The 17,549-nt window shown below is 33.3% G+C and overlaps 1 long non-coding RNA gene across 1 annotated transcript in view; it reads left to right on the forward strand.

The window, feature by feature from the left end:
- The window catches only part of LOC113625496 (uncharacterized), a 58,618-nt gene that overhangs the window by 25,635 nt on the left and 15,434 nt on the right, over window positions 1-17,549 (forward strand). The window contains exon 3 of the long non-coding RNA XR_003434699.1: window positions 8,787-8,956. This is a non-coding gene — a long non-coding RNA (uncharacterized LOC113625496). The remainder of the gene's footprint in view (window positions 1-8,786; window positions 8,957-17,549) is intronic.

Consider the following 17,549-nt stretch of genomic DNA (forward strand, 5'->3'; position numbering starts at 1 on the left):
TATATATATATATATATATATATATATATATATATATATATATATATTCATTCTTTTTCAGATTCTTTTCCCCTGTAGGTTATTACAAAATATTGAGCAGAGTTCCCTGTGCTATAAGTAGGTCTTGTTGGTTATCTAATTTATATGTAGTGGTGTTAAGGCAAGTTTGTGTGCCCAACGCACAATGAGGCCAAATAAACTGAAACGTTGGCGTTTGGAGCAGAGAAAGGTTTATTGCAAGGCCATGCAAGGAGACAAGGTAGCTCATGCCCCATAAAGCCTTGAGCTCCCCAAAGGGTTTTGGCAAAGCACTTTTAAAAGCCAGATGAGGGAGGGGGGTCACAGGGTCTGGGAACAGCTTGTGCCCAATTCTCTGATTGGTTGATGGTGAAGTAGCAGGGTGGTGTCACAGGGTTAACATTATCAGTCCTTAGGCTCCAGGAGGCCTGGGGCTATGTGTTCATGGTCATCAGGTAGTTAACATCTCCCATTTGTTGGAGAGGGGGAGGATTTTACATCTGCAAAACAACTTAGGAAGTTTGCATCAAATACTATTATCTAGATACTTCAGAGAGGAGCTAAAGCAGAGGATATGGGGAAGGCCTCCCCTCCAATGCCCCATGGGGTCCTGCTCCATTACAATAGTGTGTATGTTAATCCCAAACTCCTAATTTATCCTTCCCCTTCCAAGTTTCCCCTTTGGTAACCATAAATTTGTTTTCTAAATCTGTGAGTCTGCTTCTGTTTTGTAAGTAAGTTCATTTATATCATTTTTAATTAGATTCCACATATGAGTGACATCATATGATATTTGTCTTTCTATGTCTGACTTACTTCACTTCTTTGAAAGATGTATAAAGGAATATACAATTTTATCTTGGGGCTCATTTTCTTTCAGCTCTTTAATAATATAATTTCATTGTCTTCTGGCTTCCATTATTTTTCTTGAAAATTAAGCAACCAACCTTAGTTTTCTTCATTTGAAGAAACTCTTTTTCTCTGTTTACTTTGTTTTTTGGCTTTTGACAGTTTTACCCTGATGTGTCTTGGTATGTTCATCTTTTTATTTACTTTTCCTAGGTTTATAGTGCCTCTTGAATCTGTGGTGTGATATTTTCTGTTTTGGAAAATTATTAGCAACTATTTCTTTAACTATTGTGTCTGTGCTTTTTCTGTAACTCAAATTATACATCTCATATATACATGCATATATGACTTTATGTTTTTTTTGATTTTCCATATTTTTTCTCTCTTTATTAAAAAAAGGGTGGGGTTGGGATTCCATTTATTTTTTTGAATGGTATTTTAGTATTATGTTTTGGAATACACATGTATATTTTGTTTTCTCTGAAAGTAATAGATCATTAGGTAAGAATATATTCATTTTGAAGAATTCTATTTTAGCAGACAATCTCTTCCTGTATCAGTTACCCATTATACATAACAAACCATCCTAAAATGAAATGCCTTAAAAACACTTTTTTTTTTTTTTTTTTTAATGATCCTTATTCCTTGGGTAAAGAATTGGGGCAGGGCTCAGCAGAGAAAACTTTTCTGTGCTATATATAGAATTGGCTTGGGCAGCTCAGCTGGGATTGTGAGATCTAATATGGCCTTAGTGACATAGCTGTCCCTACAGTAGGCATGGGTGAAATTCTGAGCTCTCTTTTATGGTTTTTTATCCTACAGGGTTCTTTTTCCTTCACGATATTTCAAACTCCAGAGTCTCATCAGCAGTATTTCTAAACATTTATATAATGGCTCGGATTTTAAGAGGGCAAAAATGGAAGTCATAAGGTCTCTTAAATTGTTGCCTTCCAAGTGGTCAAGGCTATTTCTGGTATATTCTTTTGGTAAAAACAGGTCCTAAAGTCATATTCAAGATGAAGAGGAGTAGACTTCATTTGTTGATGGAAGAAGTGACAAAGTCATATTGCAAAGCAGTTTGCAAAATATGACAGATTCTTGCAGTCATCTTTGGAAACAAACTTTGAACACTGCTTTAAAATTTACATCTATTATCATGCTTCTCTGACTTAAAAAATTCACACATGCACACAATACATATATATGTATGTATGTATATATACCCATAGGTATGTTTATATGGATATATTACGTGTATATACACACACAATTTTCATTATTCTTGGCAGTTATTTTCCATAAAGTTGTTGCACACTGAATTAGTGAATACTGAAACATTGCTTTATGATAAATACAGGGTTAGGTTCCTAGGATCCTCTGGTCAAAATATTTTCACGAAACAATCAATATACAACCTTGCTTTGTATGTGTTTCTGTTAAAAGGCAATATATTCACTATACACTGTTGATTAACATTAAACTCACATTTAATACCACTATAACTTATGCGTGAATGAAACTTGTATAACCAGAACTAACCAGATTTATTTTCTCTATAAGGTACATTATAGTCTTCTTATACTTAGGAACACTAGGTACTTCAGCACTACCATTGAGGACCATTTTAAACAGTGAAATCCCTAACACACACACACACACACACACACACACACACACACACACACACACAGACTTGGTAACCATGCTACCATAAAAATTTTCAGATGTGTTCGGAATATTATTTAACTAGAATTAATTTGTCTATGATGGAGAATACTTATAACAGTATACTGATTCATATAATTTGTGATATTGTGTGATGTGAACTATATGTTAGATAGTTACAAAGAATTTACTAAAAAAACTAAAGCCAGTAGTCCTGATTTCAAGTTTTAGCCTTACGATTGTATCTTACTTGTGATATTTTTGCAATAAAAACCTGCACTGTTATGGTCAATTCCCCTTTATAACATTCCTTCAGAGTAATTATTTGTTCTGTCCTTAAGCAAGTTCAGTGTTGTGAACCTTAGTGACTGCTAAGTCTTCCTTGAATAAGCATAAGAGGAAATTTTTTGTTATGCAATTATATTTAAAACAATGTATCTTATATCAATTTTTGATAGCTAATTATGTTGACTCACAGCTTAATATCAGTCAAAACCCCCAAATATTTCTCTTAGTATATCTATTTTTTAGTACTGGAAAACATTTAAAATTATTTTTAATTGCATATATAGTAATCATTTTATTAAACTGTTATATAACCAGAGTTTAGTCAAATAGAGCTAAAAATAATATTTAAAAAAAGAAGTCACTTGCCTTACGATCACAATTTTCAAATGGTGTAGGGAAAAATATTTAAACACGTAAAGCCACAAAAAACGAAAGATTTCTGATGCACCTTATCTCTGGAAGAAATCTGAGGATGAAACAAAGGTAAAACCCAGAAAACAAACAGACCTAGGATCTATGGATCAGTGGATACAATATAGAATATAAAAGGAAAAAATCCCCTGGATGTCGTCACACACTTTCAAACACTATGTGTAATCTGCTTTCTTTTGATTCATCAATTTTAGAAATTACCAATTAACTTTATATTATGATAGATGGGTATTTTTTTAAAAAGATCATCATTGAATTCTGTCTGGATTTTGATGCATCATTACTGTTTTCTACCTTTTATTAGCTATTGAGCATCTCAATGCTATTGTATTCCTATTCATTTTATGGTACCTGTACTTCCCCTTGGATACTTTTTATTAGAAAGGTGCTTTGACATTTTATGAAGATATCTCAGTGCAATAAAGGATTAATATCCAAACTATATAAGGAACTCCTACAACTCAACAGCAAAAAACAACTCAGTTTAAAAATGGGCAAAGAATCTGAATAGACATTTCTCCAAAGATGAGTTACATCAACTTCAGGTAAACGTTCCCAAAGACGAACAATCAAAGCATCTTTTATTTGCATTCTGCCCTTTGTATTGCCTCCTCCCGAACAGGTTGAGTCAAGAAACTACTCATTCATGAAACTCTAGGAATTCTTCATATTCTGGGACATAGATATCTCTAAAAGTACATCAAGACTTTAACAGGTGTGTGCAGTAGGTATAATATGATGGAATATATTTTCAGAATCTCCTAGTTTTCTTAAAACTGAAGTACCTAAAATGCACTTATGATGGAGGCATCATGCTGGATCTGTTGTTCCAATTCCTCTTTTACAATCACCCTCTATTAGTTTATAATAAAAGAGGATATCTTTTACCCACCCCAATCTTACCCTGTTGCATTTCCCCATGAATAAACAGAATTAAAAGTTTTTAAATTTCTAGCATTAAAATGTATTATATTAATATTTAAAATATGTCAACAGTTACATTCATGTAACCATTCATGTTACAAAATTTCAGGTACCTTAGTTTTTCAAAATGTTCCAGGGACAGGTGAGGAAAATATTGGAATACCACTTCTATAGCTTCGATTATCCTACTTCAGTGAAGTAGGAAACAAAGTGGTTGTGGAGCAAGGAGGTGATAGGAAATTTTGAAGGTTTGAAAAGAGAAGTGAAACTGTAGTCGCATAAAAAGGGAATGTGAAATAATTTAGAAGATAAAGACTGGCATCTCTGCTGGTCCTAAGTGTCTACTTGAGGTTGGTTCAGGAAATGAATAAATAGAGAACTGGCTTTATACAGATTTGGGGTTTTACTATTGAAGTGAATAGTAATAGCAATATGTAAGTTGAAAACAAATGTCACATGATGATTCTAAATATAATGATGTTAAAAAGTGACTAGATTAAATCATTCTTATGGAAGTTGTCTGTAAAATATCTATCATGATGTAAAATTAAGATACTAGTATTACTAATTAGGTTTACTTATAACGGTTAATAATATCAACTTCAAATAAAAACTACAAAATATAAAATTCCTTAAATAAATTGGTAAACACTGCATATGGTTATTTGTAAGAAAAAACTAAGAAATCATAGACTTAATCCTTCATTTCAGCTATTATATACTTTGCTGTGGATTCTATATAATTATAAGGATGAGGAAAATTTCAACAGTCAGCAGTGGGAAATGTTGAGACAAAGGGTTGTATAGGAATCTTAATAGAAACTCAAGTTGATTGAAGAGAGAAATCTGAAAGACTTGGAAGAATTTGTTTTATTTTTTAATTAATTAATTATTATTATTATTTTTTTGCGGTACGCGGGCCTCTCACTGTTGTGGCCTCTCCCATTGCGGAGCACAGGCTCTGGACGCACAGGCTCAGCAGCCATGGCTCACAGGCCCAGCCGCTCCGGGGCATGTGGGATCTTCCCGGACCGGGGCACGAACCCATGTCCCCTGCATCGGCAGGCGGAATCTCAACCACTGCACCACCAGGGAAGCCCTAATTTATTTTTTATTGGAGTATAGTTGCTTTACAATGTTGTGTTAGTTTCTGTTGTATAGCAAAGTGAATCAGCTATATGTATACATATATCCCCTCCTTTTCGGATTTCCTTCCCATTTAGGTCACCACAGAGGATTGAGTAGAGTTCCCTGTGCTACACAGCAGGTTCTCATTAGTTATCTACTTTAAACATAGTAGTGTATATATGTCAATCCCAATCTCCCAATTCATCCCACCCCCTTTTCCCCCCTGGTGTCCATACAATTGTTCTCTATGTCTGTGTCTCTATTTCTGCTCTGCTGATAGGTTCATCTGTACCATTTCTAGATTCCACATATATACATTAATATACAATATTTGTTTTTCTCTTTCTGACTTACTTCACTCTATATGACAGTCTCTAGGTCCATCCACATCTCTGCAGATGGCAGAATTTTGTTACTTTTTATGGCTGAGTAATATTCCAATGTTTTAAAACACATAATAAAACAGAAGAAAAGAAAATACAACCCTCCCCACAAAAGAACACAAAAATAAAACTTACTATATTACTTGACAGGATTGACTATATATAAAATTATACTGAGCACTTTTTGAACAATTGTTCATAATTGAGCAATGTTATAATAAAATATAAAACAATGAATGAAATTTAGGCAATTTAAAACAGCCTATATAGTACAATAAGGAAAATATAAAGTACTACTTACTGAGTGATAATATTAAAAGAAATAATTTTCTTTTCAAACAAAAATGTTGACGTAACTATAGGCTGGGGAAGGGCTAAAAATATAAGAAAGCTATAATCCCCATCTTCTATAACAGGAAGCCAAACGACAATGTATAACAAGGTAAGTGAAGATACAACAGTGAATGAGAACAGTTGAAACAATGGAAAGTACTGCCCCTGGAAAAGTGAGATGGTGTTTAGAGAAAAAGAGGCCAAGGAAATTCTGTTATTTATTTTTTTATAAGCTCATAGCACTATGTGACTTTAAAATTTTGTGCATTTGATTTCCATTTTCCTGATGATTAGTGATATTGAGCATCTTTTCTTGTGCCTGTTGGCCATCTGTATAACTTCTTTAGAAAAATGCCTATTCAGGTCCTCTGCTCATTTTTTAATTGGGTTTTTCTTTTGATATTGATTTGCATGGGTTCTTCATATATTTTGGATATTAACCCCTTAGACATATCATTTGGAAATATCTTCTCCCATTCAGTAAGTTGTCTTCCTGTTTTGTCGATGGTTTCCTTCACTGTGCAAAAGCTTTTAAGCTTGATTAGGTCCCATTTGTTTATTTTTGCTTTTGTTGCCCTTGCCTTGTCTAAAAGTATATTGCTAAGACCTATGCCAAAGAGTGTACTGCCTATTTTCTACTAGGAGTTCTATGGTTTCAGGTCTTACATTTAGGACTTTAATTCATTTTGAGTTTATTTTTGTATATGGTGTGAGAAAATGATCTAATTCCATTCTTTTACTTGTAGCTGTCAAATTTTCCCAACACCACTTATTGAAGAGACTGTCTTTTTCTTATTGTATATTCTTGCCTCATTTGTTGTAGATTAATTGACCATGTGTGCATGGGCTTACTCCTGGGCTCTCTATTTCAATCCATTGATCTATGTGTCTGTTTTTGTGCCAGTAAATAAGTCAGACAGAGAAAAACATATACTGTATTTTTTCAGTTATATGTGGAATATAAAAAATAAAACAAAAGAATGAATATAACAAAACAGAAACAGACTCACAGATACAGAGAACAAATTAGTGGTTACCAGTGGGAATAGGGGTGGGGGGATGGGTAAAATAGGTGCAGGGTACAAACTACTAGGTATAAAATAAATAAGTTACAAGGATGTAATGTACAGCACAGGGATTATAGCAAATATTTTATAATAACTTTGTATGGAATATAATCTCTAAAAATGCGGAATCACTATGTTGTACACCTGAAACTAATATAATATTGTAAGTCAATTATACTTAAATAAGAGAAAAAAACTGCATGCATTTATTACTCAGATATAAAAAAACTTTAAAAATATAAATGAGAAAAAAAGCCTTCAAAATATCAAATAAGTTGAACAGATAAAGTGAGATGAACTTCACATATAAAAGTAGTGAAAACACAAACCTATGTATATGTTCATTTACAGTGAAAATACCCGTGCCTATACAGGAAATCAATTTTGATGGCACTTCTGATGTTTCACAGTCCACATGAAAAGGCTAATAAAGAATAATGGATTCGATAATAGAAACTATCCGAATATTTGTCTCCCTGAAGTCTTCACAAACTTATAGATATAACACATACTTATCAGAGAAGATATAAAAATAAACTTTTTAATTTGTGCTTTGAAAATCATTCTTATAAACATGATTTCATACACTTTCAGAATAATATAGCATTCAGTTTTAAATTGTGATGAAAGGGAATAGAATGTGTTGCACTTCCTCTCCCTCAAGCAATTGAGGCAGATTATGACTACTCTTTTGGAAGTGATTAAGAAAAGCAGAATGAGTCACAAATGCTGGAAGTCAAACAGAAGTGAGATGGTAAATTATTCCAGAGCAGATGTTTAAAGGAAAAGAAACCAACATTTGAGAGGAAAGAATGGGTATTAGAGAACTGGAATAGTTGTTTCAATGACCTTTCTTGTAGTCTACTTTTCACAGACACAACTTGCCGAATCACTGACTGAAAACAGTTGCTTTGAGTGGAGACATTTTAACAATCCTAACTACTGTAATTCTAACGACTGAAAATATTTCTGCAGGCAGGTATTCTGTAATGATAATAACCACAAAATTATCATCAACAACTACTAGTACTATTTATTGACACCTACACCCAGAAATACTTCTCATAAATAAGACTGAAATATTAAAAAATGATATCCCTATTCTGTATATTAAGAAATAGAATTAGAGATATTATATGAGTCGTCCATGATTTTACAAATCACTTGAATAATCTCTGGAGACAGAAATTTCAGTTCTCTTTTTTCCCAAGATCCAAGCTTTCCACAGCACTATGATGCTTTATATAGTTAGGATAGTTCTGGTTTTGTTTTTTGTTTGTTTATTTTGAGGCAGAATATTGTCAATAAAAATGTGTAAGTAAAAATCAAATTTTATTAATTATGAATATATGTTTGGGAGTAATGCAATGCCACCTAACTCACCTACCCATTGAAAACAAAACAAAACAACAAATTTATGAGTATCTACTGTGGAAGGCAAAATAATGGGCTCCCCAATATATTCATGTCCTACTTCTCAATACATATGAATTTGTAAAGTTACATGACAATGGAGAGTTAAGGTTGCAGATGAATTAAGGTTGCTAATTAGCTGACCCTGAAATGGGGAGATGATCCTGGATTATCCAGCTAAGCCTAACATGATAACAAGGGTCCTTATAAGAGGAAGAGGGAGGCAAAAGAGAAAGAACCAGAGAGACAGTATTGTGATGAACATTCAATGTTGCTGGCTTTGTAGATGCAGGAATGGGGCCGTGAACCAAGCAACGTGGGCAGCCTCTAAAAGCTGGAAAAGTCTAAGAGGTGGATTCTCCCCAGAGCCTCTAGAGAAAATGCAGCTCTGTCTGTGGACACCTTGGTTTTACCTTTTTAGACCCATTTTGCAATTTTGACCTCCAGAACTATAAGGTAATACATTTGTGTTATTTTAAGCCACTAACTTTGTCACAGTTTTTTTGTTTTGTTTTATTTTGTTTTGTTTTTACAGCAGATATAGAAAATGATTATAACTACTGCAGAGGAGGCAAACTTTACCTCTACCCATCTTAGGTTTTCAACTGGTACTCTAGCAAAAAGATTAACAAGAGAAAAACAGTTTATTAACATGTGCAGTACACATCATGCAGAAGAAACATAGACAAAAAGGTAAATGAAAAGTGGACTCATAAGTCCGTTTTATATAGCATCTTCAACAAAGAACAATAAATTTGTAGAGAAACAACAGGACAAGGGAAAGCAGGCTTCCAAGGGTGGCTATCTCTGAGAAGGTACAAATATGGGAGGAAACTAATGGATAAGGCTTGTTTGCAGATTCCTTGGCGCCATCTCTGGGGCTAATCGGAGTCTGTCTCCAGTAGAAGGTAAATTTATACCCTGCCTTAGGCAAAAAAGGGGAGAGTAGAAAGAGTTTTTCTTGCATTTGCTGCTTCTTAATTGCATTCAGCTCAAAGTATTTTTTAATGTCAAAGAGGCATATTTTAGGGTAACATATTCTAGCTGACTTCACTAGTATATCCTGGTATCTTCTCTAGGTGTTAGTAATAGACTATTAAAACAGAAGAGGCTACTTGCCCTGTAAGAGTTGAAATTTTAGAAGTTACTAAAAGAAAACTAAAGAAACAAGCAAAGAAAACAAAACAAAAACAAAATTAAGTTGATAATATCTATGAAGGGAAAAGCACGGCGTTGGGAGAAAAAGAAAAGAAAGACCTAATCAAATAGGTCTGCAGTTTTCAAAGGGCTAGAATCTGTCAGAAAACAACACAGGCACTGGTAACTATAAAAATTAGGAGTTAGATACACTCAGAACATTGTAAAAGAACATTTCCAAGATAGAACAGTAAGTTCACAAATTGTGAAGAGCATTTTCAAAAGTTCTCAGAGTATAGAATTATAGCATTTTGACAAGAAAGAGCTTACCAACTGGAAGGGTGTAAATGTTGATTTTGGAAAAGCAGTTGAATGCAGATTACACAGAAACTTGTAGGCCACCGTAGGTAGTTTAGAATTTATAAAAAGCACAGTAAAAACTATCATCCAATTTAAAAGAGGTAGTGACATTATCAAATATAAACATTTTTAAGATGATTTCCTGCTAATGGGTAATGCTGGATGGAACATGAATAAAAGCAGTGTTGGAGGAGTATGGTGGTTTTGATTAGTTTAATTGCAGCAATATAGAGAGGATTAAATAAAAATGAGATAGGGCAAGAAGAACTGCTAATAGTACTAATGGAATAAATGGGGAGGTGAAAAATGGAAAAATTATGAGTGACTATTAGGTTTCTAGTTTAATTGGATAAATGCCAATGCAATTTACTAGGATGAGAGAGATTTGCTAAGAAACACTTCTGGGAAAAAAGTATGAAGTTCCATTTTAATAAATTAAGTTTAAGAGGACTAAGATAAATCTAGATAAAAATATTAAGTAAATTATTCAAAGCATGGATATACACACACACATCTATAGGTATATGTATCAATATATATACACAGACATACACACATACATGAAACATGCATACATATATGCTTGACCTTTTGTATAAAATTTAATGAGTTAGTCCACTGCCTTTTATTTGGGATTTTTAAAATGTAAAATACTTTAGCAATGTTACTGATATTAATTATTAATATAATTTGTTGAGTATATTAATAATGGATTCTTAAGGTTTTAGTTAATGAGCTATTGTCATGATGTTGGTGAATAAAATGGATCATCTATGGGGAAAATAGATACAACTCTAAGTGAAGTCTAAGTTAACATTTATTGTTACAGGAATATAAAACAACAGTTCTTAGAACCAAACACAAAACAAAAACCAAACAACATTTTTGATATCATAGGAAAGTTTTTCTTGCTGTTTCTTAAAGAGATTTTATATATATATATATATATATATATATATATATATATATATAATTAGATGTTAAGACAGACAAAAAATTGAATTTAAATTAAATGGTAACTGGTATGTAAATATTCATTAATATGCTTCCTTTTCAATCCAAAAAAACACTAATTGTTAAGTGCTTTGAAATCTCAAAAGCATTTGTGTCCTGTCAAGTTTTCTGCTATTGACATGTGGCATATGTGTTAATCAAATTTCATCAAGGCTAAATTAAAGATATTTATGGCTTATGATGATAATTATATGTGTGGAAATACCGACCAGAAGCCAGGGAGATGATCAGTGTAGATTTGTATGTAAAACCACAAGAATAGATGAGAGGACTCACAAAGTGTAAAGAGAAAAGAAAGGAAAACTCAGGAATGGATCCTATGGAGCTTCATGTTAAGATACTAGGTAAAGTAGATACTAGGTGGGAGGAAAACCCCAAGAATCTAGGGGTATTTCATCTAAGATATGATCACGAGAGTCATTATCTGTCTCAGATAACAGGTTGAGTATGATGAGGACAGAAATCTATATCAAAACATAAATCCCAGATTTCATTCCCTATGATGCAAAGACTGAGGAACTTCCCATAAGTGACAATAGGAAAAGCCAGATTGTTGATTGAATGCAGGGCCTGGGCTTCCCCAGTTTAGAGCAGTAGGTGAAAGCTCTTTTGAGACTGGCTTCCAGTGCAGACAGCAATTAGGCGTTTGCCTAGCCTGAAGAGAGGATGCAGAGACACCTGTGCAAATGGAAACCAGGACTGATGAGTGACTTTTTAAATAATCATTAATTTATCAGTCTCATTTCTGAATTCCATAACAATTTTCTCTAGGAGGGAATAATTTATGGCTTAAGATAATATTCTTAACCTAGAAAAATGGAAGAAAAATTTCAATAGTTCTTCACTAAATATAGGCTTAAATTATATCCCTATTTAAAAATTCAGTATTCACAATTCCATCCTGGCTTTCACTGAAAACGTATTCTCCTATTATCCTTTACATGGATTTTGTAGCTATCAACTAATTGCAAAATCATGTGTATTCTTAATCAAGCTTGACATCCTCATTTTCTTTGCTAACTACCTGAACACTAGTCATTTTAATAAACCTTTTAAGTTGCAGTGTAACCTTCATGCAGAAAAAATCACACTAATGATAAATGAGCTCAGTGAATTATCTCAAAGTGAACCCATCATTGTAAACAACACACAGGATCAACAAATAGAATATCACCTGCATAACACAAAAGCCTCTTTATGCCCCTTTCCCATCACTATGTCCTGCCTCTTCTCTGACAGACCCAGTATTAAATTCTAAGGTATGTTTACAAGTTTTGAGCTTTATATAAATGGAATAATAGAATATGTAATATTTTGTATCTACCTTCCTTCAACCATTAAGTTGGTGAGTTTCATCTGTGTCATGTCAAGTAGCAGTGTTTTCACTTATTTTTATTGCTGTACAGTTTTTTCATCTTATGATTATACACATTCTACTTAAGTTTGTACAACTGCAAATAATGCTGCTATTAATATTTGTGTACATTATGAAAGTGTATGTATACATTTAAACTAAGATACAAATATCTGAATGACCAGACATTAAAAGATGCGGGAGAAGGGTATCCCTGGCTGGAAACCATAAAATCAAGAAGGTCTGAATATAAGGATAGTTGGACATAATCATAAAACAGAGCGCACACCTAATCAAAATGGGGAGAGTGATAGGAAATAAAATCATAAAAGAATACAGGACCCAGATCTTGTATGTCTTGCTATTTATGACAATTGAGTTTGAATTTCAATGAGAGATGTTGAAAGATTTTTAAACCACTTTACTGAAGTATAATTGACATATAAAAATTAAAATTAATTTTAAAAAAGCTGTAGTTATATGATGTGATATGTCCAGGTGAAAGATGTTCATGATTTGTTTTGCATTGTTACAGTGGAGATGAGGATAAACTGAATTGGTTCGTGAGTTATTGTTGATAAATTAGTTGGTAGGGGAAACATCTGAAGAAGGAAAGAAGAATCAGAGACAACTCTGAAGTTCTAAATTGAGCAACTAGGCAGATGTGGCCCCTACTTTTCAAAGACTGGAGGAGGTTCAGAATTGGTGATGGGCCAAGAGGGAAATCAAAACAATTTTTTTGGATCACTTTGATATGAGGAATAATGCCAAAGGCAGAGAAACTGCTCATAAATATTAGTTTCTCTTGTCTGCCTTTGGACCTTTAAAAATAAAACTTCCTCATTCCAAACCACTTTAACTTATCTAGGAGACAACTTGTTATTTAAATCAACAGAAGACAATAGATAAGAAAGAAAGTTATATATACTACTCATCAGGGAAATAATAGTACTGTGTTAGACATTTTATAAATATACTGTTAAATTTTTAAAACAATTCTGGAGTGTAGCTAATGATGAGGGATAATGATATGTTATTGTTAAAAGAAGTTTAAGTAATTCTCCATGACATGTTTTCCCCATAAAATGTGATGTCAGGATCATATATAGTTTTTGGAATCTAAATTACTGTATATGAATTTTCCTTGTCTCTCCAAGCTTATTCTCCCAAGGACATGAGGGTACTCTTCCATAAAAATGTTCCAGTGTGATTACTCTGACAAAGAGATGTGACCATAATTGTAAACTAGCCATGGAGAAAGGGGTTTGGTGCCAAGACAATCATGGATATTGTAATAAGGGTGGAGCACAATCTTTGCAGGAAGTACACTATCTATTACATTCCATTTTATAGCAAAGAAAGGTAGAATCACAATTCAAGTATTTTGATTTTTTTCCCTTAGAAATGAATCAGCTTGCCAGAATGAAAGTTAAGAGCAGATGTCTAGTCTAGGACATTTTCCAATTTCCATTAAAATAATGAGGCGTTTTACAAAAACTTTATATAGAGGTTTTTAAGTGGTCAGCAATAATGTGAAAATTTGCTTGACATGCATCCAAAGTGTAATAAAATGCTAACTATGGGACACTCCCCATTTAAGGATATGAGGTTACAGTGTCATAAAGGAGACAATTTTGGGTTGCAATTAAGATGGGATTGCACTGAATATAATTACTCTGCTTTTCTTTTTGCTTTTACTACTTCACATGAGTATAATATTATTATTGACTTAATATGTTTACATATTTTGTTTAGTTTTACATTTTTCCAATCGATCAAGTTTTCATCGTTTATTTAACTGCTCATACATTTGAATAAAATGACACTGTTACCAAATATTTCTAGCAATAATTTGAACGTAATGATTTGGAAACCTCATCTTTGTTCTTTGAAATAGCTTTTTAATGTCATTGGATTGATCTAATTTTGTATATGTGTTTAAAATATAACTTAATTATGGAGATAAAATAGATAAATTTCATGTCATAGTATTAAATAAATCAGTTTTCATCTGAATAAAGAACTAGAATTTAACAAACTTGGTTTAAACTGTAAGACTGAGAAGCATTTCCAATGTAGTGTTAATGATTAGACATTTTTATGGTTAAAAAATAGTATAGAATTCCATTAATAGTGTAACTATGTGTGTGGTACACCTGTGTTTTTTTATGTGTGTCCATAGTTTTAGGGTTTACAGATCACTCTTATCTATTGATGGAGTAAGATTTTGATCTATTAACTTTAGTTCTATTATTAAGCTTTTCATTCTCATTAATTCTTTTCACTCAATGCCACTCCCACCCCCAACCACTAGACTTTCTAGACTCTGGTTTTCATGGTTTAGCAAAGTAACTTGAGAATAAAAGAAGTGAGTTCTTGACCTTTAGTATTCCACAGTTAATAATTAGGAAAATTAAGAATCTGGAGGAGGATATAGAGATGGAGATAAAGATAGAGAGAGATGAGATTGCATTGAATGTAATACACACACACATACACACACACACACACACTGAGACAGTTCTTACTTCTTCTTACTAAGAGATTTTAAATAAAAAAAATATCTTAATGAGACGAAGATGTCAGATAGGCTATCAGAACAGATGCTGGAGTAGGCCTCAAAAGGAGGTCTGCTGTTTCTCTACCTTCAAACTGAGCTCCTGAAGGACAGGCTGGAGGCAGGACAAATAAAAGTCTAGCTGTTTAGGAAATCTGCTTAACGAGGCTATGACGGCCTCATTTTCCAAGTAAGATATGAGAAAACCTCACAAAGAATAAACGTCACAGAGAAGAAACAGTGTCCAGGCTAGTGTACAAACAGTATGAGTTGCATGCAGTGGTTATGTATAATGTATAAGCAGATGGAATGAAGGCAGACACATATAGTTGTGCAAGGAAAAAGGAGCAAAATAATCTTTCCCTTAGGCTAAGATATTATGGCACTGAGAGCCAGGAAGGAGAGGACTTAGAACAAGCAGAATGTGTCAGTGCATGCTGGAATAAAAGAAATGAGCAGACAACGTAGGAATGCAAACATCTGAGCTGATGACTGCATGAAGGACCAAGGAGGAAGAAGGGCAACTCAGTGGATATTAACTTGGATGGACAACAACCAAAAACAAGAGACCAGATGACATTTTCCCCTCACTTTGCTGTGGCATTTCAACAACAATCATGTAGGTGCACTCTCTAGAATAAAGTTAAGGGACGGAAACATACACACACACACAAAAAAAAAAAACAATGAAGAAAACCTTGAATATATGACTCTATGCTGAATTGTGTAAGTTTCATTTTATTCTATAACAAACCAGATAGAAGTATAGTATGTGATTAAAATTATCTCCCCCCAGCCACCCCACAAATCTGAATTAGTTATCAAGAGAATATGACCCTCTGAGTTACATTAAGTATTTAACTGAAGAATAGAGAGGTTAAGTGACTTGAAATACTAACAACACTAGACATTAACAAATGTGATTTTTAAACTTCTTTTAACCATAAATCTAGGGCAAGGTTCAGTACTGCAATAAATTCCCTCAGTGATGGAGATAAACAATGACCAAGAATGATCAAGTACAACATGGAGAGAAATTCTCTCTCTAAGATTTCGAGATTTCAACTGCTCAAGGAAGGCTCAATGCCTGGGTTTAATTGAATTTGTTTATGCTGGCAGTGACATATATCTAGTAATTTTTATTCTTTCCCATTCTTCTGAAGTTGTCAGAAACTATGAACTGTTAGCTATGTAGTGTACAATGGAAATGAATTGCTTACTTCTATTTTAAGTATAGAAACTGAAATATTGCATTAAGGAAAGGTTACCAGATGTCTGCAATGTATATCTGTATTCTGATTTATGAACAATGACTAAGGCAATTTAAAAAGCATGGTAGATCTAGCTTCTCATGATGTTTTTCTATGTAATTGAGAATCACTTCTTTCATTCACTACAAATTTAAGGAGGAATGAGCATTAAGATCTCATATTTTTTCTGGCTTGACTATATGAACATTAATGTTTTATTTAGACTGTGTGTTTATTAAAGCATGAAGAAAAAAGACTTACAGTGTCATGAGGTAGTTTTAGTTATTTGTAGTTTGAGAAGAGATCTGGACTATAAAAGCCAAATATTAAGCAATAAAAACAAAATAAAATGTGTAAATATCTATAAGGTAATTAAATTTTGAATTCCCAAGTTACATAACTTTACTCAAGACCAGTAAGTTTTACACAAAGGCTATTTCAAAACCAAAGAGAGAACAGAGAAAAGATTTATTTCTCTTTTGGCTACCAGCATGGTCCAACCACATCCAAGGGGTTCTTGGATAGAATGTGGAGATTTCATGAATTTGAATGGGAAAAAATTGCATCTTTATTTTTATCACCCTTTCACTGAAATTTAACATTTCTTTCAATTATGAATCTTGATTGTGAACCACATTATAAGAGTAACTATGACGTTTTTAGAAACAGATGTCACAAATATTTACGTATCACATTCACTTGCATATTTCCCTAACGATTATTTATGCTCATCACTTATTTGAAATTATGGCATTTTATTAACATGATATTATATCAAGTTATTAAATGGTTAATACAGAAGCACATGAATTTCCATATAAGAAAATTTTAATAACACATGTTAACAGAATTGGTTCCCTTTATAACCCCATCTAGGGGTTATAAAGAAAACATTATTCTGAAAAGAAATCCGTAAGCTTGCAACACACACGAAAAAGGTTAAAACTCTAGTTAGGCGTGAGATAGGGGAGAGGAGAGAGGACGGGGAAAGGGGGAAAGGGTAAGGATGGGACGAGGGAGGAAGCTCAGGAGTGGGAGAGGAGAGGGGAAGGGCAGTGGCAACAGTATGGAAAATGGAACTATTTATTCTTGTGGTCTTACTTTCCCTTACCTTACTTAGTACTGGCAGAAAAAAATATCCATGAATAATAGAACAGCTCTGAACTTTCTGCACCTGTAAACAGATAATAGGAAAATTTCTCATTTCTGAACTTCACATGAAAGTCTTCCATGGAGCTGCACCACATGACATTTCTACATTGAGTGTGTTTCTGACATAGGAAGTGGTAACTGGAAATCTGAAATATTTATTTCAGCTCTCAAATTCTGTGCCCAAGGAAGGAATCCTAATCTACTCATCAGTATTTATGGATAGTA

This window comes from Aethalodelphis obliquidens, unplaced genomic scaffold (genome assembly GCF_003676395.1).
Source record: "Aethalodelphis obliquidens isolate GAN/ISIS:26980383/991018 unplaced genomic scaffold, ASM367639v1 scaffold15, whole genome shotgun sequence".
NCBI lineage: Eukaryota > Metazoa > Chordata > Mammalia > Artiodactyla > Delphinidae > Aethalodelphis > Aethalodelphis obliquidens.